This window comes from Lithobates pipiens, unplaced genomic scaffold (assembly GCF_037356315.1).
Source record: "Lithobates pipiens isolate NorthernLeopardFrog02 unplaced genomic scaffold, aLitPip1_a1.2 Scaffold_8, whole genome shotgun sequence".
Taxonomy (NCBI): domain Eukaryota; kingdom Metazoa; phylum Chordata; class Amphibia; order Anura; family Ranidae; genus Lithobates; species Lithobates pipiens.
Window position 1 is genome coordinate 577,704,992 of NW_027507903.1, and position 20,925 is coordinate 577,725,916.

Here is a 20,925-nt window from a genome sequence, read left to right on the forward strand (position 1 = left end):
CTATTCAGTGGGTAAACAATGCCCACTTATGCATCATCCCTGTCTCATTAGCATGCCAAGTCCCAGAATGCTCAGCGGCCCACTGGATGACACTTATGTGTCTCACCTCAATGTCAATTTCTCCTTCAATGAAGGGCAGATGTTGGCAGGCACCGATTTGGTTAGCTTTGCGCAGTGGCAGTATCATAGCCAATGAGGTTCACCTGAGGCGTGATTATTGCTAATTGAAAACTTTTCCCAATACCCCGCCATGATGACTTGAAATACAGTCAGCACTGGCAATTTTTGAGAGTCTCTGAGGAGACTGAGCAATGTGTTTTAAACAGTAGATAAGTGACGGCTTCTTACGTGCAGACTGAGATGCGTTAGAGTTGAGGAAGTGTGTCACGTGCCTGGTGACACTATAGAGAGCTTTTCTGTCATCACGCAGCCTGGGTAGAACAATCTGGGATTGGCACGCGCTGCTCGTTCTTCACTTGCCTGTATTCAAGAGTGGCCTCAACTTCGTTTTTTGGCCTGGGTTTCTTCTGCTGGACCTGGCAACATGAGGCTAAAGGTGAACTGTCTTTTTTTGTAACCCAGTCACTGATTAAGAATACTGGAAGCGTGTTGGGCGGTGTCTTTTTGCAAGGTGAAACAAGGCCCTTGTTTCCAGTGAAAGAGCATTGACCTGTAGGTAAAACTAAGGCAGAAACTTTAGGCGTTCTCCACCTATACCGGACTGGACTCTATCTGCATGGTTGCAGGTTAGATTCTCCCTTTTATAGTCAACCTGTTCCAGAAAATGAAACGGAAGAGGATGATTAGCCAGCCTGGGCAAGCCAAATACTTTCGCTTTCAGGCACCCGGTGCCCTTGGCTCGATGGTCTTTTTCCACCATGGATGTCAAGATTTAAGCAGCTTGGACCACTATGGAGGAGGAGCTTTCAGAGCCTGGATAGCTCAGTCGGTAGAGCATCAGACTTTTAATCTGAGGGTCCAGGGTTCAAGTCCCTGTTCGGGCGGTGCCTCTCACCAACCCTTGAGCCCCTGGAGCTGCCAATAGGGCAGTCTTTCTGCACATCTGTGAGGAATCCTCAGAGAGATGAAATGTCCTAACTTCCCCCTTTCTAGGCTCCTGTAATCTGCCAGAAATAAAGGTGGCTGAAGGTGATTGCTTGACCAAATATTTCCCAAATACCCTTGTCTATGGCAGCTTACCTGGGCTCCAGTTCAGGCATGTTATCTAGCAAACTTTCAACAAAGGGCCCAAATCCTTCCACCTTGGTCTTTTTTCAGCAGCATAGCTGTTCAGACACATATGCTCCCAGTGGCCCTTCAGGGCTGCTGTGGGAGAAACCTATCTGACAACCGAGGGGCCCTGTCCCTTTAGATTCTCCTTAGTTCTTTCAAATGCTAACACTATTCAGTGGGTAAACAATGCCCACTTATGCATCATCCCTGTCTCATTAGCATGCCAAGTCCCAGAATGCTCAGCGGCCCACTGGATGACACTTATGTGTCTCACCTCAATGTCAATTTCTCCTTCAATGAAGGGCAGATGTTGGCAGGCACCGATTTGGTTAGCTTTGCGCAGTGGCAGTATCATAGCCAATGAGGTTCACCTGAGGCGTGATTATTGCTAATTGAAAACTTTTCCCAATACCCCGCCATGATGACTTGAAATACAGTCAGCACTGGCAATTTTTGAGAGTCTCTGAGGAGACTGAGCAATGTGTTTTAAACAGTAGATAAGTGACGGCTTCTTACGTGCAGACTGAGATGCGTTAGAGTTGAGGAAGTGTGTCACGTGCCTGGTGACACTATAGAGAGCTTTTCTGTCATCACGCAGCCTGGGTAGAACAATCTGGGATTGGCACGCGCTGCTCGTTCTTCACTTGCCTGTATTCAAGAGTGGCCTCGACCTCGTTTTTTTGGCCTGGGTTTCTTCTGCTGGACCTGGCAACATGAGGCTAAAGGTGAACTGTCTTTATTTGTAACCCAGTCACTGATTAAGAATACTAGAAGCGTGTTGGGCGGTGTCTTTTTGCAAGGTGAAACAAGGCCCTTGTTTCCGGTGAAAGAGCATTGACCTGTAGGTAAAACTAAGGCAGAAACTTTAGGCGTTCTCCACCTATACCGGACTGGACCCTATCTGCATGGTTGCAGGTTAGATTCTCCCTTTTATAGTCAACCTGTTCCAGAAAATGAAACGGAAGAGGATGATTAGCCAGCCTGGGCAAGCCAAATACTTTCGCTTTCAGGCACCCGGTGCCCTTGGCTCGATGGTCTTTTTCCACCATGGATGTCAAGATTTAAGCAGCTTGGACCACTATGGAGGAGGAGCTTTCAGAGCCCGGATAGCTCAGTCGGTAGAGCATCAGACTTTTAATCTGAGGGTCCAGGGTTCAAGTCCCTGTTCGGGCGGTGCCTCTCACCAACCTTTGAGCCCCTGGAGCTGCCAATAGGGCAGTCTTTATGCACATCTGTGAGGAATGCTCAGAGAGATGAAATGTCCTAACTTCCCCCTTTCTAGGCTCCTGTAATCTGCCAGAAATAAAGGTGGCTGAAGGTGATTGCTTGACCAAATATTTCCCAAATACCCTTGTCTATGGCAGCTTACCTGGGCTCCAGTTCAGGCATGTTATCTAGCAAACTTTCAACAAAGGGCCCAAATCCTTCCACCTTGGTCTTTTTTCAGCAGCATAGCTGTTCAGACACATATGCTCCCAGTGGCCCTTCAGGGCTGCTGTGGGAGAAACCTATCTGACAACCGAGGGGCCCTGTCCCTTTAGATTCTCCTTAGTTCTTTCAAATGCTAACACTATTCAGTGGGTAAACAATGCCCACTTATGCATCATCCCTGTCTCATTAGCATGCCAAGTCCCAGAATGCTCAGCGGCCCACTGGATGACACTTATGTGTCTCACCTCAATGTCAATTTCTCCTTCAATGAAGGGCAGATGTTGGCAGGCACCGATTTGGTTAGCTTTGCGCAGTGGCAGTATCATAGCCAATGAGGTTCACCTGAGGCGTGATTATTGCTAATTGAAAACTTTTCCCAATACCCCGCCATGATGACTTGAAATACAGTCAGCACTGGCAATTTTTGAAAGTCTCTGAGGAGACTGAGCAATGTGTTTTAAACAGTAGATAAGTGACGGCTTCTTACGTGCAGACCGAGATGTGTTAGAGTTGAGGAAGTGTGTCACGTGCCTGGTGACACTATAGAGAGCTTTTCTGTCATCACGCAGCCTGGGTAGAACAATCTGGGATTGGCACGCGCTGCTCGTTCTTCACTTGCCTGTATTCAAGAGTGGCCTCGACCTCGTTTTTTGGCCTGGGTTTCTTCTGCTGGACCTGGCAACATGAGGCTAAAGGTGAACTGTCTTTATTTGTAACCCAGTCACTGATTAAGAATACTGGAAGCGTGTTGGGCGGTGTCTTTTTGCAAGGTGAAACAAGGCCCTTGTTTCCGGTGAAAGAGCATTGACCTGTAGGTAAAACTAAGGCAGAAACTTTAGGCGTTCTCCACCTATACCGGACTGGACCCTATCTGCATGGTTGCAGGTTAGATTCTCCCTTTTATAGTCAACCTGTTCCAGAAAATGAAACGGAAGAGGATGATTAGCCAGCCTGGGCAAGCCAAATACTTTCGCTTTCAGGCACCCGGTGCCCTTGGCTCGATGGTCTTTTTCCACCATGGATGTCAAGATTTAAGCAGCTTGGACCACTATGGAGGAGGAGCTTTCAGAGCCCGGATAGCTCAGTCGGTAGAGCATCAGACTTTTAATCTGAGGGTCCAGGGTTCAAGTCCCTGTTCGGGCGGTGCCTCTCACCAACCCTTGAGCCCCTGGAGCTGCCAATAGGGCAGTCTTTATGCACATCTGTGAGGAATCCTCAGAGAGATGAAATGTCCTAACTTCCCCCTTTCTAGGCTCCTGTAATCTGCCAGAAATAAAGGTGGCTGAAGGTGATTGCTTGACCAAATATTTCCCAAATACCCTTGTCTATGGCAGCTTACCTGGGCTCCAGTTCAGGCATGTTATCTAGCAAACTTTCAACAAAGGGCCCAAATCCTTCCACCTTGGTCTTTTTTCAGCAGCATAGCTGTTCAGACACATATGCTCCCAGTGGCCCTTCAGGGCTGCTGTGGGAGAAACCTATCTGACAACCGAGGGGCCCTGTCCCTTTAGATTCTCCTTAGTTCTTTCAAATGCTAACACTATTCAGTGGGTAAACAATGCCCACTTATGCATCATCCCTGTCTCATTAGCATGCCAAGTCCCAGAATGCTCAGCGGCCCACTGGATGACACTTATGTGTCTCACCTCAATGTCAATTTCTCCTTCAATGAAGGGCAGATGTTGGCAGGCACCGATTTGGTTAGCTTTGCGCAGTGGCAGTATCATAGCCAATGAGATTCACCTGAGGCGTGATTATTGCTAATTGAAAACTTTTCCCAATACCCCGCCATGATGACTTGAAATACAGTCAGCACTGGCAATTTTTGAGAGTCTCTGAGGAGACTGAGCAATGTGCTTTAAACAGTAGATAAGTGACGGCTTCTTACGTGCAGACTGAGATGCGTTAGAGTTGAGGAAGTGTGTCACGTGCCTGGTGACACTATAGAGAGCTTTTCTGTCATCACGCAGCCTGGGTAGAACAATCTGGGATTGGCACGCGCTGCTCGTTCTTCACTTGCCTGTATTCAAGAGTGGCCTCGACCTCGTTTTTTGGCCTGGGTTTCTTCTGCTGGACCTGGCAACATGAGGCTAAAGGTGAACTGTCTTTATTTGTAACCCAGTCACTGATTAAGAATACTGGAAGCGTGTTGGGCGGTGTCTTTTTGCAAGGTGAAACAAGGCCCTTGTTTCCGGTGAAAGAGCATTGACCTGTAGATAAAACTAAGGCAGAAACTTTAGGCGTTCTCCACCTATACCGGACTGGACCCTATCTGCATGGTTGCAGGTTAGATTCTCCCTTTTATAGTCAACCTGTTGCAGAAAATGAAACGGAAGAGGATGATTAGCCAGCCTGGGCAAGCCAAATACTTTCGCTTTCAGGCACCCGGTGCCCTTGGCTCGATGGTCTTTTTCCACCATGGATGTCAAGATTTAAGCAGCTTGGACCACTATGGAGGAGGAGCTTTCAGAGCCCGGATAGCTCAGTCGGTAGAGCATCAGACTTTTAATCTGAGGGTCCAGGGTTCAAGTCCCTGTTCGGGCGGTGCCTCTCACCAACCTTTGAGCCCCTGGAGCTGCCAATAGGGCAGTCTTTATGCACATCTGTGAGGAATGCTCAGAGAGATGAAATGTCCTAACTTCCCCCTTTCTAGGCTCCTGTAATCTGCCAGAAATAAAGGTGGCTGAAGGTGATTGCTTGACCAAATATTTCCCAAATACCCTTGTCTATGGCAGCTTACCTGGGCTCCAGTTCAGGCATGTTATCTAGCAAACTTTCAACAAAGGGCCCAAATCCTTCCACCTTGGTCTTTTTTCAGCAGCATAGCTGTTCAGACACATATGCTCCCAGTGGCCCTTCAGGGCTGCTGTGGGAGAAACCTATCTGACAACCGAGGGGCCCTGTCCCTTTAGATTCTCCTTAGTTCTTTCAAATGCTAACACTATTCAGTGGGTAAACAATGCCCACTTATGCATCATCCCTGTCTCATTAGCATGCCAAGTCCCAGAATGCTCAGCGGCCCACTGGATGACACTTATGTGTCTCACCTCAATGTCAATTTCTCCTTCAATGAAGGGCAGATGTTGGCAGGCACCGATTTGGTTAGCTTTGCGCAGTGGCAGTATCATAGCCAATGAGGTTCACCTGAGGCGTGATTATTGCTAATTGAAAACTTTTCCCAATACCCCGCCATGATGACTTGAAATACAGTCAGCACTGGCAATTTTTGAGAGTCTCTGAGGAGACTGAGCAATGTGTTTTAAACAGTAGATAAGTGACGGCTTCTTACGTGCAGACTGAGATGCGTTAGAGTTGAGGAAGTGTGTCACGTGCCTGGTGACACTATAGAGAGCTTTTCTGTCATCACGCAGCCTGGGTAGAACAATCTGGGATTGGCACGCGCTGCTCGTTCTTCACTTGCCTGTATTCAAGAGTGGCCTCGACCTCGTTTTTTGGCCTGGGTTTCTTCTGCTGGACCTGGCAACATGAGGCTAAAGGTGAACTGTCTTTATTTGTAACCCAGTCACTGATTAAGAATACTGGAAGCGTGTTGGGCGGTGTCTTTTTGCAAGGTGAAACAAGGCCCTTGTTTCCGGTGAAAGAGCATTGACCTGTAGGTAAAACTAAGGCAGAAACTTTAGGCGTTCTCCACCTATACCGGACTGGACCCTATCTGCATGGTTGCAGGTTAGATTCTCCCTTTTATAGTCAACCTGTTGCAGAAAATGAAACGGAAGAGGATGATTAGCCAGCCTGGGCAAGCCAAATACTTTCGCTTTCAGGCACCCGGTGCCCTTGGCTCGATGGTCTTTTTCCACCATGGATGTCAAGATTTAAGCAGCTTGGACCACTATGGAGGAGGAGCTTTCAGAGCCCGGATAGCTCAGTCGGTAGAGCATCAGACTTTTAATCTGAGGGTCCAGGGTTCAAGTCCCTGTTCGGGCGGTGCCTCTCACCAACCTTTGAGCCCCTGGAGCTGCCAATAGGGCAGTCTTTATGCACATCTGTGAGGAATGCTCAGAGAGATGAAATGTCCTAACTTCCCCCTTTCTAGGCTCCTGTAATCTGCCAGAAATAAAGGTGGCTGAAGGTGATTGCTTGACCAAATATTTCCCAAATACCCTTGTCTATGGCAGCTTACCTGGGCTCCAGTTCAGGCATGTTATCTAGCAAACTTTCAACAAAGGGCCTAAATCCTTCCACCTTGGTCTTTTTTCAGCAGCATAGCTGTTCAGACACATATGCTCCCAGTGGCCCTTCAGGGCTGCTGTGGGAGAAACCTATCTGACAACCGAGGGGCCCTGTCCCTTTAGATTCTCCTTAGTTCTTTCAAATGCTAACACTATTCAGTGGGTAAACAATGCCCACTTATGCATCATCCCTGTCTCATTAGCATGCCAAGTCCCAGAATGCTCAGCGGCCCACTGGATGACACTTATGTGTCTCACCTCAATGTCAATTTCTCCTTCAATGAAGGGCTGATGTTGGCAGGCACCGATTTGGTTAGCTTTGCGCAGTGGCAGTATCATAGCCAATGAGGTTCACCTGAGGCGTGATTATTGCTAATTGAAAACTTTTCCCAATACCCCGCCATGATGACTTGAAATACAGTCAGCACTGGCAATTTTTGAGAGTCTCTGAGGAGACTGAGCAATGTGTTTTAAACAGTAGATAAGTGACGGCTTCTTACGTGCAGACTGAGATGCGTTAGAGTTGAGGAAGTGTGTCACGTGCCTGGTGACACTATAGAGAGCTTTTCTGTCATCACGCAGCCTGGGTAGAACAATCTGGGATTGGCACGCGCTGCTCGTTCTTCACTTGCCTGTATTCAAGAGTGGCCTCGACCTCGTTTTTTGGCCTGGGTTTCTTCTGCTGGACCTGGCAACATGAGGCTAAAGGTGAACTGTCTTTATTTGTAACCCAGTCACTGATTAAGAATACTGGAAGCGTGTTGGGTGGTGTCTTTTTGCAAGGTGAAACAAGGCCCTTGTTTCCGGTGAAAGAGCATTGACCTGTAGGTAAAACTAAGGCAGAAACTTTAGGCGTTCTCCACCTATACCGGACTGGACCCTATCTGCATGGTTGCAGGTTAGATTCTCCCTTTTATAGTCAACCTGTTCCAGAAAATGAAACGGAAGAGGATGATTAGCCAGCCTGGGCAAGCCAAATACTTTCGCTTTCAGGCACCCGGTGCCCTTGGCTCGATGGTCTTTTTCCACCATGGATGTCAAGATTTAAGCAGCTTGGACCACTATGGAGGAGGAGCTTTCAGAGCCCGGATAGCTCAGTCGGTAGAGCATCAGACTTTTAATCTGAGGGTCCAGGGTTCAAGTCCCTGTTCGGGCGGTGCCTCTCACCAACCCTTGAGCCCCTGGAGCTGCCAATAGGGCAGTCTTTATGCACATCTGTGAGGAATGCTCAGAGAGATGAAATGTCCTAACTTCCCCCTTTCTAGGCTCCTGTAATCTGCCAGAAATAAAGGTGGCTGAAGGTGATTGCTTGACCAAATATTTCCCAAATACCCTTGTCTATGGCAGCATACCTGGGCCCCAGTTCAGGCATGTTATCTAGCAAACTTTCAACAAAGGGCCCAAATCCTTCCACCTTGGTCTTTTTTCAGCAGCATAGCTGTTCAGACACATATGCTCCCAGTGGCCCTTCAGGGCTGCTGTGGGAGAAACCTATCTGACAACCGAGGGGCCCTGTCCCTTTAGATTCTCCTTAGTTCTTTCAAATGCTAACACTATTCAGTGGGTAAACAATGCCCACTTATGCATCATCCCTGTCTCATTAGCATGCCAAGTCCCAGAATGCTCAGCGGCCCACTGGATGACACTTATGTGTCTCACCTCAATGTCAATTTCTCCTTCAATGAAGGGCAGATGTTGGCAGGCACCGATTTGGTTAGCTTTGCGCAGTGGCAGTATCATAGCCAATGAGGGTCACCTGAGGCGTGATTATTGCTAATTGAAAACTTTTCCCAATACCCCGCCATGATGACTTGAAATACAGTCAGCACTGGCAATTTTTGAGAGTCTCTGAGGAGACTGAGCAATGTGTTTTAAACAGTAGATAAGTGACGGCTTCTTACGTGCAGACTGAGATGCGTTAGAGTTGAGGAAGTGTGTCACGTGCCTGGTGACACTATAGAGAGCTTTTCTGTCATCACGCAGCCTGGGTAGAACAATCTGGGATTGGCACGCGCTGCTCGTTCTTCACTTGCCTGTATTCAAGAGTGGCCTCGACCTCGTTTTTTGGCCTGGGTTTCTTCTGCTGGACCTGGCAACATGAGGCTAAAGGTGAACTGTCTTTATTTGTAACCCAGTCACTGATTAAGAATACTGGAAGCGTGTTGGGCGGTGTCTTTTTGCAAGGTGAAACAAGGCCCTTGTTTCCGGTGAAAGAGCATTGACCTGTAGGTAAAACTAAGGCAGAAACTTTAGGCGTTCTCCACCTATACCGGACTGGACCCTATCTGCATGGTTGCAGGTTAGATTCTCCCTTTTATAGTCAACCTGTTCCAGAAAATGAAACGGAAGAGGATGATTAGCCAGCCTGGGCAAGCCAAATACTTTCGCTTTCAGGCACCCGGTGCCATTGGCTCGATGGTCTTTTTCCACCATGGATGTCAAGATTTAAGCAGCTTGGACCACTATGGAGGAGGAGCTTTCAGAGCCCGGATAGCTCAGTCGGTAGAGCATCAGACTTTTAATCTGAGGGTCCAGGGTTCAAGTCCCTGTTCGGGCGGTGCCTCTCACCAACCCTTGAGCCCCTGGAGCTGCCAATAGGGCAGTCTTTATGCACATCTGTGAGGAATGCTCAGAGAGATGAAATGTCCTAACTTCCCCCTTTCTAGGCTCCTGTAATCTGCCAGAAATAAAGGTGGCTGAAGGTGATTGCTTGACCAAACATTTCCCAAATACCCTTGTCTATGGCAGCTTACCTGGGCTCCAGTTCAGGCATGTTATCTAGCAAACTTTCAACAAAGGGCCCAAATCCTTCCACCTTGGTCTTTTTTCAGCAGCATAGCTGTTCAGACACATATGCTCCCAGTGGCCCTTCAGGGCTGCTGTGGGAGAAACCTATCTGACAACCGAGGGGCCCTGTCCCTTTAGATTCTCCTTAGTTCTTTCAAATGCTAACACTATTCAGTGGGTAAACAATGCCCACTTATGCATCATCCCTGTCTCATTAGCATGCCAAGTCCCAGAATGCTCAGCGGCCCACTGGATGACACTTATGTGTCTCACCTCAATGTCAATTTCTCCTTCAATGAAGGGCTGATGTTGGCAGGCACCGATTTGGTTAGCTTTGCGCAGTGGCAGTATCATAGCCAATGAGGTTCACCTGAGGCGTGATTATTGCTAATTGAAAACTTTTCCCAATACCCCGCCATGATGACTTGAAATACAGTCAGCACTGGCAATTTTTGAGAGTCTCTGAGGAGACTGAGCAATGTGTTTTAAACAGTAGATAAGTGACGGCTTCTTACGTGCAGACTGAGATGCGTTAGAGTTGAGGAAGTGTGTCACGTGCCTGGTGACACTATAGAGAGCTTTTCTGTCATCACGCAGCCTGGGTAGAACAATCTGGGATTGGCACGCGCTGCTCGTTCTTCACTTGCCTGTATTCAAGAGTGGCCTCGACCTCGTTTTTTGGCCTGGGTTTCTTCTGCTGGACCTGGCAACATGAGGCTAAAGGTGAACTGTCTTTATTTGTAACCCAGTCACTGATTAAGAATACTGGAAGCGTGTTGGGCGGTGTCTTTTTGCAAGGTGAAACAAGGCCCTTGTTTCCGGTGAAAGAGCATTGACCTGTAGGTAAAACTAAGGCAGAAACTTTAGGCGTTCTCCACCTATACCGGACTGGACCCTATCTGCATGGTTGCAGGTTAGATTCTCCCTTTTATAGTCAACCTGTTCCAGAAAATGAAACGGAAGAGGATGATTAGCCAGCCTGGGCAAGCCAAATACTTTCGCTTTCAGGCACCCGGTGCCCTTGGCTCGATGGTCTTTTTCCACCATGGATGTCAAGATTTAAGCAGCTTGGACCACTATGGAGGAGGAGCTTTCAGAGCCCGGATAGCTCAGTCGGTAGAGCATCAGACTTTTAATCTGAGGGTCCAGGGTTCAAGTCCCTGTTCGGGCGGTGCCTCTCACCAACCCTTGAGCCCCTGGAGCTGCCAATAGGGCAGTCTTTATGCACATCTGTGAGGAATGCTCAGAGAGATGAAATGTCCTAACTTCCCCCTTTCTAGGCTCCTGTAATCTGCCAGAAATAAAGGTGGCTGAAGGTGATTGCTTGACCAAATATTTCCCAAATACCCTTGTCTATGGCAGCTTACCTGGGCTCCAGTTCAGGCATGTTATCTAGCAAACTTTCAACAAAGGGCCCAAATCCTTCCACCTTGGTCTTTTTTCAGCAGCATAGCTGTTCAGACACATATGCTCCCAGTGGCCCTTCAGGGCTGCTGTGGGAGAAACCTATCTGACAACCGAGGGGCCCTGTCCCTTTAGATTCTCCTTAGTTCTTTCAAATGCTAACACTATTCAGTGGGTAAACAATGCCCACTTATGCATCATCCCTGTCTCATTAGCATGCCAAGTCCCAGAATGCTCAGCGGCCCACTGGATGACACTTATGTGTCTCACCTCAATGTCAATTTCTCCTTCAATGAAGGGCAGATGTTGGCAGGCACCGATTTGGTTAGCTTTGCGCAGTGGCAGTATCATAGCCAATGAGGTTCACCTGAGGCGTGATTATTGCTAATTGAAAACTTTTCCCAATACCCCGCCATGATGACTTGAAATACAGTCAGCACTGGCAATTTTTGAGAGTCTCTGAGGAGACTGAGCAATGTGTTTTAAACAGTAGATAAGTGACGGCTTCTTACGTGCAGACTGAGATGCGTTAGAGTTGAGGAAGTGTGTCACGTGCCTGGTGACACTATAGAGAGCTTTTCTGTCATCACGCAGCCTGGGTAGAACAATCTGGGATTGGCACGCGCTGCTCGTTCTTCACTTGCCTGTATTCAAGAGTGGCCTCAACTTCGTTTTTTGGCCTGGGTTTCTTCTGCTGGACCTGGCAACATGAGGCTAAAGGTGAACTGTCTTTTTTTGTAACCCAGTCACTGATTAAGAATACTGGAAGCGTGTTGGGCGGTGTCTTTTTGCAAGGTGAAACAAGGCCCTTGTTTCCAGTGAAAGAGCATTGACCTGTAGGTAAAACTAAGGCAGAAACTTTAGGCGTTCTCCACCTATACCGGACTGGACTCTATCTGCATGGTTGCAGGTTAGATTCTCCCTTTTATAGTCAACCTGTTCCAGAAAATGAAACGGAAGAGGATGATTAGCCAGCCTGGGCAAGCCAAATACTTTCGCTTTCAGGCACCCGGTGCCCTTGGCTCGATGGTCTTTTTCCACCATGGATGTCAAGATTTAAGCAGCTTGGACCACTATGGAGGAGGAGCTTTCAGAGCCTGGATAGCTCAGTCGGTAGAGCATCAGACTTTTAATCTGAGGGTCCAGGGTTCAAGTCCCTGTTCGGGCGGTGCCTCTCACCAACCCTTGAGCCCCTGGAGCTGCCAATAGGGCAGTCTTTCTGCACATCTGTGAGGAATCCTCAGAGAGATGAAATGTCCTAACTTCCCCCTTTCTAGGCTCCTGTAATCTGCCAGAAATAAAGGTGGCTGAAGGTGATTGCTTGACCAAATATTTCCCAAATACCCTTGTCTATGGCAGCTTACCTGGGCTCCAGTTCAGGCATGTTATCTAGCAAACTTTCAACAAAGGGCCCAAATCCTTCCACCTTGGTCTTTTTTCAGCAGCATAGCTGTTCAGACACATATGCTCCCAGTGGCCCTTCAGGGCTGCTGTGGGAGAAACCTATCTGACAACCGAGGGGCCCTGTCCCTTTAGATTCTCCTTAGTTCTTTCAAATGCTAACACTATTCAGTGGGTAAACAATGCCCACTTATGCATCATCCCTGTCTCATTAGCATGCCAAGTCCCAGAATGCTCAGCGGCCCACTGGATGACACTTATGTGTCTCACCTCAATGTCAATTTCTCCTTCAATGAAGGGCAGATGTTGGCAGGCACCGATTTGGTTAGCTTTGCGCAGTGGCAGTATCATAGCCAATGAGGTTCACCTGAGGCGTGATTATTGCTAATTGAAAACTTTTCCCAATACCCCGCCATGATGACTTGAAATACAGTCAGCACTGGCAATTTTTGAGAGTCTCTGAGGAGACTGAGCAATGTGTTTTAAACAGTAGATAAGTGACGGCTTCTTACGTGCAGACTGAGATGCGTTAGAGTTGAGGAAGTGTGTCACGTGCCTGGTGACACTATAGAGAGCTTTTCTGTCATCACGCAGCCTGGGTAGAACAATCTGGGATTGGCACGCGCTGCTCGTTCTTCACTTGCCTGTATTCAAGAGTGGCCTCGACTTCGTTTTTTGGCGTGGGTTTCTTCTGCTGGACCTGGCAACATGAGGCTAAAGGTGAACTGTCTTTATTTGTAACCCAGTCACTGATTAAGAATACTGGAAGCGTGTTGGGCGGTGTCTTTTTGCAAGGTGAAACAAGGCCCTTGTTTCCGGTGATAGAGCATTGACCTGTAGGTAAAACTAAGGCAGAAACTTTAGGCGTTCTCCACCTATACCGGACTGGACTCTATCTGCATGGTTGCAGGTTAGATTCTCCCTTTTATAGTCAACCTGTTCCAGAAAATGAAACGGAAGAGGATGATTAGCCAGCCTGGGCAAGCCAAATACTTTCGCTTTCAGGCACCCGGTGCCCTTGGCTCGATGGTCTTTTTCCACCATGGATGTCAAGATTTAAGCAGCTTGGACCACTATGGAGGAGGAGCTTTCAGAGCCCGGATAGCTCAGTCGGTAGAGCATCAGACTTTTAATCTGAGGGTCCAGGGTTCAAGTCCCTGTTTGGGCGGTGCCTCTCACCAACCCTTGAGCCCCTGGAGCTGCCAATAGGGCAGTCTTTATGCACATCTGTGAGGAATCCTCAGAGAGATGAAATGTCCTAACTTCCCCCTTTCTAGGCTCCTGTAATCTGCCAGAAATAAAGGTGGCTGAAGGTGATTGCTTGACCAAATATTTCCCAAATACCCTTGTCTATGGCAGCTTACCTGGGCTCCAGTTCAGGCATGTTATCTAGCAAACTTTCAACAAAGGGCCCAAATCCTTCCACCTTGGTCTTTTTTCAGCAGCATAGCTGTTCAGACACATATGCTCCCAGTGGCCCTTCAGGGCTGCTGTGGGAGAAACCTATCTGACAACCGAGGGGCCCTGTCCCTTTAGATTCTCCTTAGTTCTTTCAAATGCTAACACTATTCAGTGGGTAAACAATGCCCACTTATGCATCATCCCTGTCTCATTAGCATGCCAAGTCCCAGAATGCTCAGCGGCCCACTGGATGACACTTATGTGTCTCACCTCAATGTCAATTTCTCCTTCAATGAAGGGCAGATGTTGGCAGGCACCGATTTGGTTAGCTTTGCGCAGTGGCAGTATCATAGCCAATGAGGTTCACCTGAGGCGTGATTATTGCTAATTGAAAACTTTTCCCAATACCCCGCCATGATGACTTGAAATACAGTCAGCACTGGCAATTTTTGAGAGTCTCTGAGGAGACTGAGCAATGTGTTTTAAACAGTAGATAAGTGACGGCTTCTTACGTGCAGACTGAGATGCGTTAGAGTTGAGGAAGTGTGTCACGTGCCTGGTGACACTATAGAGAGCTTTTCTGTCATCACGCAGCCTGGGTAGAACAATCTGGGATTGGCACGCGCTGCTCGTTCTTCACTTGCCTGTATTCAAGAGTGGCCTCGACCTCGTTTTTTGGCCTGGGTTTCTTCTGCTGGACCTGGCAACATGAGGCTAAAGGTGAACTGTCTTTATTTGTAACCCAGTCACTGATTAAGAATACTGGAAGCGTGTTGGGCGGGGGTTTTTTGGCAAGGTGAAACAAGGCCCTTGTTTCCGGTGAAAGAGCATTGACCTGTAGGTAAAACTAAGGCAGAAACTTTAGGCGTTCTCCACCTATACCGGACTGGACCCTATCTGCATGGTTGCAGGTTAGATTTTCCCTTTTATAGTCAACCTGTTGCAGAAAATGAAACGGAAGAGGATGATTAGCCAGCCTGGGCAAGCCAAATACTTTCGCTTTCAGGCACCCGGTGCCCTTGGCTCGATGGTCTTTTTCCACCATGGATGTCAAGATTTAAGCAGCTTGGACCACTATGGAGGAGGAGCTTTCAGAGCCCGGATAGCTCAGTCGGTAGAGCATCAGACTTTTAATCTGAGGGTCCAGGGTTCAAGTCCCTGTTCTGGGCGGTGCCTCTCACCAACCCTTGAGCCCCTGGAGCTGCCAATAGGGCAGTCTTTATGCACATCTGTGAGGAATGCTCAGAGAGATGAAATGTCCTAACTTCCCCCTTTCTAGGCTCCTGTAATCTGCCAGAAATAAAGGTGGCTGAAGGTGATTGCTTGACCAAATATTTCCCAAATACCCTTGTCTATGGCAGCTTACCTGGGCTCCAGTTCAGGCATGTTATCTAGCAAACTTTCAACAAAGGGCCCAAATCCTTCCACCTTGGTCTTTTTTCAGCAGCATAGCTGTTCAGACACATATGCTCCCAGTGGCCCTTCAGGGCTGCTGTGGGAGAAACCTATCTGACAACCGAGGGGCCCTGTCCCTTTAGATTCTCCTTAGTTCTTTCAAATGCTAACACTATTCAGTGGGTAAACAATGCCCACTTATGCATCATCCCTGTCTCATTAGCATGCCAAGTCCCAGAATGCTCAGCGGCCCACTGGATGACACTTATGTGTCTCACCTCAATGTCAATTTCTCCTTCAATGAAGGGCAGATGTTGGCAGGCACCGATTTGGTTAGCTTTGCGCAGTGGCAGTATCATAGCCAATGAGGTTCACCTGAGGTGTGATTATTGCTAATTGAAAACTTTTCCCAATACCCCGCCATGATGACTTGAAATACAGTCAGCACTGGCAATTTTTGAGAGTCTCTGAGGAGACTGAGCAATGTGTTTTTAAACAGTAGATAAGTGACGGCTTCTTACGTGCAGACTGAGATGCGTTAGAGTTGAGGAAGTGTGTCACGTGCCTGGTGACACTATAGAGAGCTTTTCTGTCATCACCCAGCCTGGGTAGAACAATCTGGGATTGGCACGCGCTGCTCGTTCTTCACTTGCCTGTATTCAAGAGTGGCCTCGACCTCGTTTTTTGGCCTGGGTTTCTTCTGCTGGACCTGGCAACATGAGGCTAAAGGTGAACTGTCTTTATTTGTAACCCAGTCACTGATTAAGAATACTGGAAGCGTGTTGGGCGGTGTCTTTTTGCAAGGTGAAACAAGGCCCTTGTTTCCGGTGAAAGAGCATTGACCTGTAGGTAAAACTAAGGCAGAAACTTTAGGCGTTCTCCACCTATACCGGACTGGACCCTATCTGCATGGTTGCAGGTTAGATTCTCCCTTTTATAGTCAACCTGTTCCAGAAAATGAAACGGAAGAGGATGATTAGCCAGCCTGGGCAAGCCAAATACTTTCGCTTTCAGGCACCCGGTGCCCTTGGCTCGATGGTCTTTTTCCACCATGGATGTCAAGATTTAAGCAGCTTGGACCACTATGGAGGAGGAGCTTTCAGAGCCCGGATAGCTCAGTCGGTAGAGCATCAGACTTTTAATCTGAGGGTCCAGGGTTCAAGTCCCTGTTCGGGCGGTGCCTCTCACCAACCTTTGAGCCCCTGGAGCTGCCAATAGGGCAGTCTTTATGCACATCTGTGAGGAATGCTCAGAGAGATGAAATGTCCTAACTTCCCCCTTTCTAGGCTCCTGTAATCTGCCAGAAATAAAGGTGGCTGAAGGTGATTGCTTGACCAAATATTTCCCAAATACCCTTGTCTATGGCAGCATACCTGGGCCCCAGTTCAGGCATGTTATCTAGCAAACTTTCAACAAAGGGCCCAAATCCTTCCACCTTGGTCTTTTTTCAGCAGCATAGCTGTTTAGACACATATGCTCCCAGTGGCCCTTCAGGGCTGCTGTGGGAGAAACCTATCTGACAACCGAGGGGCCCTGTCCCTTTAGATTCTCCTTAGTTCTTTCAAATGCTAACACTATTCAGTGGGTAAACAATGCCCACTTATGCATCATCCCTGTCTCATTAGCATGCCAAGTCCCAGAATGCTCAGCGGCCCACTGGATGACACTTATGTGTCTCACCTCAATGTCAATTTCTCCTTCAATGAAGGGCTGATGTTGGCAGGCACCGGTTTGGTTAGCTTTGCGCAGTGGCAGTATCATAGCCAATGAGGTTCACCTGAGGCGTGATTATTGCTAATTGAAAACTTTTCCCAATACCCCGCCATGATGACTTGAAATACAGTCAGCACTGGCAATTTTTGAAAGTCTCTGAGGAGACTGAGCAATGTGTTTTTAAACAGTAGATAAGTGACGGCTTCTTACGTGCAGACTGAGATGCGTTAGAGTTGAGGAAGTGTGTCACGTGCCTGGTGACACTATAGAGAGCTTTTCTGTCATCACCCAGCCTGGGTAGAACAATCTGGGATTGGCACGCGCTGCTCGTTCTTCACTTGCCTGTATTCAAGAGTGGCCTCGACCTCGTTTTTTGGCCTGGGTTTCTTCTGCTGGACCTGGCAACATGAGGCTAAAGGTGAACTGTCTTTATTTGTAACCCAGTCACTGATTAAGAATACTGGAAGCGTGTTGGGCGGTGTCTTTTTGCAAGGTGAAACAAGGCCCTTGTTTCCGGTGAAAGAGCATTGACCTGTAGGTAAAACTAAGGCAGAAACTTTAGGCGTTCTCCACCTATACCGGACTGGACCCTATCTGCATGGTTGCAGGTTAGATTCTCCCTTTTATAGTCAACCTGTTCCAGAAAATGAAACGGAAGAGGATGATTAGCCAGCCTGGGCAAGCCAAATACTTTCGCTTTCAGGCACCCGGTGCCCTTGGCTCGATGGTCTTTTTCCACCATGGATGTCAAGATTTAAGCAGCTTGGACCACTATGGAGGAGGAGCTTTCAGAGCCCGGATAGCTCAGTCGGTAGAGCATCAGACTTTTAATCTGAGGGTCCAGGGTTCAAGTCCCTGTTCGGGCGGTGCCTCTCACCAACCTTTGAGCCCCTGGAGCTGCCAATAGGGCAGTCTTTATGCACATCTGTGAGGAATGCTCAGAGAGATGAAATGTCCTAACTTCCCCCTTTCTAGGCTCCTGTAATCTGCCAGAAATAAAGGTGGCTGAAGGTGATTGCTTGACCAAATATTTCCCAAATACCCTTGTCTATGGCAGCATACCTGGGCCCCAGTTCAGGCATGTTATCTAGCAAACTTTCAACAAAGGGCCCAAATCCTTCCACCTTGGTCTTTTTTCAGCAGCATAGCTGTTTAGACACATATGCTCCCAGTGGCCCTTCAGGGCTGCTGTGGGAGAAACCTATCTGACAACCGAGGGGCCCTGTCCCTTTAGATTCTCCTTAGTTCTTTCAAATGCTAACACTATTCAGTGGGTAAACAATGCCCACTTATGCATCATCCCTGTCTCATTAGCATGCCAAGTCCCAGAATGCTCAGCGGCCCACTGGATGACACTTATGTGTCTCACCTCAATGTCAATTTCTCCTTCAATGAAGGGCTGATGTTGGCAGGCACCGGTTTGGTTAGCTTTGCGCAGTGGCAGTATCATAGCCAATGAGGTTCACCTGAGGCGTGATTATTGCTAATTGAAAACTTTTCCCAATACCCCGCCATGATGACTTGAAATACAGTCAGCACTGGCAATTTTTGAAAGTCTCTGAGGAGACTGAGCAATGTGTTTTAAACAGTAGATAAGTGACGGCTTCTTACGTGCAGACTGAGATGCGTTAGAGTTGAGGAAGTGTGTCACGTGCCTGGTGACACTATAGAGAGCTTTTCTGTCATCACGCAGCCTGGGTAGAACAATCTGGGATTGGCACGCGCTGCTCGTTCTTCACTTGCCTGTATTCAAGAGTGGCCTCGACCTCGTTTTTTGGCCTGGGTTTCTTCTGCTGGACCTGGCAACATGAGGCTAAAGGTGAACTGTCTTTATTTGTAACCCAGTCACTGATTAAGAATACTGGAAGCGTGTTGGGCGGTGTCTTTTTGCAAGGTGAAACAAGGCCCTTGTTTCCGGTGAAAGAGCATTGACCTGTAGGTAAAACTAAGGCAGAAACTTTAGGCGTTCTCCACCTATACCGGACTGGACCCTATCTGCATGGTTGCAGGTTAGATTCTCCCTTTTATAGTCAACCTGTTCCAGAAAATGAAACGGAAGAGGATGATTAGCCAGCCTGGGCAAGCCAAATACTTTCGCTTTCAGGCACCCGGTGCCCTTGGCTCGATGGTCTTTTTCCACCATGGATGTCAAGATTTAAGCAGCTTGGACCACTATGGAGGAGGAGCTTTCAGAGCCCGGATAGCTCAGTCGGTAGAGCATCAGACTTTTAATCTGAGGGTCCAGGGTTCAAGTCCCTGTTCGGGCGGTGCCTCTCACCAACCTTTGAGCCCCTGGAGCTGCCAATAGGGCAGTCTTTATGCACATCTGTGAGGAATGCTCAGAGAGATGAAATGTCCTAACTTCCCCCTTTCTAGGCTCCTGTAATCTGCCAGAAATAAAGGTGGCTGAAGGTGATTGCTTGACCAAATATTTCCCAAATACCCTTGTCTATGGCAGCATACCTGGGCCCCAGTTCAGGCATGTTATCTAGCAAACTTTCAACAAAGGGCCCAAATCCTTCCACCTTGGTCTTTTTTCAGCAGCATAGCTGTTTAGACACATATGCTCCCAGTGGCCCTTCAGGGCTGCTGTGGGAGAAACCTATCTGACAACCGAGGGGCCCTGTCCCTTTAGATTCTCCTTAGTTCTTTCAAATGCTAACACTATTCAGTGGGTAAACAATGCCCACTTATGCATCATCCCTGTCTCATTAGCATGCCAAGTCCCAGAATGCTCAGCGGCCCACTGGATGACACTTATGTGTCTCACCTCAATGTCAATTTCTCCTTCAATGAAGGGCTGATGTTGGCAGGCACCGGTTTGGTTAGCTTTGCGCAGTGGCAGTATCATAGCCAATGAGGTTCACCTGAGGCGTGATTATTGCTAATTGAAAACTTTTCCCAATACCCCGCCATGATGACTTGAAATACAGTCAGCACTGGCAATTTTTGAAAGTCTCTGAGGAGACTGAGCAATGTGTTTTAAACAGTAGATAAGTGACGGCTTCTTACGTGCAGACTGAGATGCGTTAGAGTTGAGGAAGTGTGTCACGTGCCTGGTGACACTATAGAGAGCTTTTCTGTCATCACGCAGCCTGGGTAGAACAATCTGGGATTGGCACGCGCTGCTCGTTCTTCACTTGCCTGTATTCAAGAGTGGCCTCGACCTCGTTTTTTGGCCTGGGTTTCTTCTGCTGGACCTGGCAACATGAGGCTAAAGGTGAACTGTCTTTATTTGTAACCCAGTCACTGATTAAGAATACTGGAAGCGTGTTGGGCGGTGTCTTTTTGCAAGGTGAAACAAGGCCCTTGTTTCCGGTGAAAGAGCATTGACCTGTAGGTAAAACTAAGGCAGAAACTTTAGGCGTTCTCCACCTATACCGGACTGGACCCTATCTGCATGGTTGCAGGTTAGATTCTCCCTTTTATAGTCAACCTGTTCCAGAAAATGAAACGGAAGAGGATGATTAGCCAGCCTGGGCAAGCCAAATACTTTCGCTTTCAGGCACCCGGTGCCCTTGGCTCGATGGTCTTTTTCCACCATGGATGTCAAGATTTAAGCAGCTTGGACCACTATGGAGGAGGAGCTTTCAGAGCCCGGATAGCTCAGTCGGTAGAGCATCAGACTTTTAATCTGAGGGTCCAGGGTTCAAGTCCCTGTTCGGGCGGTGCCTCTCACCAACCCTTGAGCCCCTGGAGCTGCCAATAGGGCAGTCTTTATGCACATCTGTGAGGAATGCTCAGAGAGATGAAATGTCCTAACTTCCCCCTTTCTAGGCTCCTGTAATCTGCCAGAAATAAAGGTGGCTGAAGGTGATTGCTTGACCAAATATTTCCCAAATACCCTTGTCTATGGCAGCTTACCTGGGCTCCAGTTCAGGCATGTTATCTAGCAAACTTTCAACAAAGGGCCCAAATCCTTCCACCTTGGTCTTTTTTCAGCAGCATAGCTGTTCAGACACATATGCTC

The 20,925-nt window shown here is 48.1% G+C and overlaps 15 non-coding genes across 15 annotated transcripts; all 15 read left to right on the top strand.

Moving 5' to 3' along the window:
- The first annotated feature begins 163 nt into the window (after nt 1-163).
- On the top strand, nt 164-304 carry LOC143964874 (U4 spliceosomal RNA). Its single transcript, XR_013271323.1, has one exon. It is a non-coding gene; the product is annotated as a U4 spliceosomal RNA (small nuclear RNA).
- A 1,260-nt stretch (nt 305-1,564) lies between these two features.
- On the top strand, nt 1,565-1,705 carry LOC143964877 (U4 spliceosomal RNA). Its single transcript, XR_013271324.1, has one exon. It is a non-coding gene; the product is annotated as a U4 spliceosomal RNA (small nuclear RNA).
- Nucleotides 1,706-2,966: 1,261 nt separating this feature from the next.
- Nucleotides 2,967-3,107, top strand: LOC143964767 (U4 spliceosomal RNA). Its single transcript, XR_013271233.1, has one exon. It is a non-coding gene; the product is annotated as a U4 spliceosomal RNA (small nuclear RNA).
- Nucleotides 3,108-4,367: 1,260 nt separating this feature from the next.
- Nucleotides 4,368-4,508, top strand: LOC143965117 (U4 spliceosomal RNA). Its single transcript, XR_013271525.1, has one exon. It is a non-coding gene; the product is annotated as a U4 spliceosomal RNA (small nuclear RNA).
- A 1,260-nt stretch (nt 4,509-5,768) lies between these two features.
- LOC143964878 (U4 spliceosomal RNA) lies at nt 5,769-5,909 on the top strand. The gene has a single exon (XR_013271325.1). It is a non-coding gene; the product is annotated as a U4 spliceosomal RNA (small nuclear RNA).
- A 1,260-nt stretch (nt 5,910-7,169) lies between these two features.
- Nucleotides 7,170-7,310, top strand: LOC143964879 (U4 spliceosomal RNA). The gene has a single exon (XR_013271326.1). It is a non-coding gene; the product is annotated as a U4 spliceosomal RNA (small nuclear RNA).
- Nucleotides 7,311-8,570: 1,260 nt separating this feature from the next.
- Nucleotides 8,571-8,711, top strand: LOC143964707 (U4 spliceosomal RNA). The gene has a single exon (XR_013271184.1). It is a non-coding gene; the product is annotated as a U4 spliceosomal RNA (small nuclear RNA).
- Nucleotides 8,712-9,971: 1,260 nt separating this feature from the next.
- On the top strand, nt 9,972-10,112 carry LOC143964880 (U4 spliceosomal RNA). The gene has a single exon (XR_013271327.1). It is a non-coding gene; the product is annotated as a U4 spliceosomal RNA (small nuclear RNA).
- Nucleotides 10,113-11,372: 1,260 nt separating this feature from the next.
- LOC143964881 (U4 spliceosomal RNA) lies at nt 11,373-11,513 on the top strand. Its single transcript, XR_013271328.1, has one exon. It is a non-coding gene; the product is annotated as a U4 spliceosomal RNA (small nuclear RNA).
- A 1,260-nt stretch (nt 11,514-12,773) lies between these two features.
- LOC143964882 (U4 spliceosomal RNA) lies at nt 12,774-12,914 on the top strand. Its single transcript, XR_013271329.1, has one exon. It is a non-coding gene; the product is annotated as a U4 spliceosomal RNA (small nuclear RNA).
- Nucleotides 12,915-14,174: 1,260 nt separating this feature from the next.
- Nucleotides 14,175-14,315, top strand: LOC143964883 (U4 spliceosomal RNA). Its single transcript, XR_013271330.1, has one exon. It is a non-coding gene; the product is annotated as a U4 spliceosomal RNA (small nuclear RNA).
- A 1,262-nt stretch (nt 14,316-15,577) lies between these two features.
- On the top strand, nt 15,578-15,718 carry LOC143965072 (U4 spliceosomal RNA). The gene has a single exon (XR_013271487.1). It is a non-coding gene; the product is annotated as a U4 spliceosomal RNA (small nuclear RNA).
- Nucleotides 15,719-16,979: 1,261 nt separating this feature from the next.
- On the top strand, nt 16,980-17,120 carry LOC143964768 (U4 spliceosomal RNA). The gene has a single exon (XR_013271234.1). It is a non-coding gene; the product is annotated as a U4 spliceosomal RNA (small nuclear RNA).
- Nucleotides 17,121-18,381: 1,261 nt separating this feature from the next.
- On the top strand, nt 18,382-18,522 carry LOC143964769 (U4 spliceosomal RNA). The gene has a single exon (XR_013271235.1). It is a non-coding gene; the product is annotated as a U4 spliceosomal RNA (small nuclear RNA).
- A 1,260-nt stretch (nt 18,523-19,782) lies between these two features.
- On the top strand, nt 19,783-19,923 carry LOC143964770 (U4 spliceosomal RNA). Its single transcript, XR_013271236.1, has one exon. It is a non-coding gene; the product is annotated as a U4 spliceosomal RNA (small nuclear RNA).
- The last annotated feature ends 1,002 nt before the right edge of the window (nt 19,924-20,925 follow it).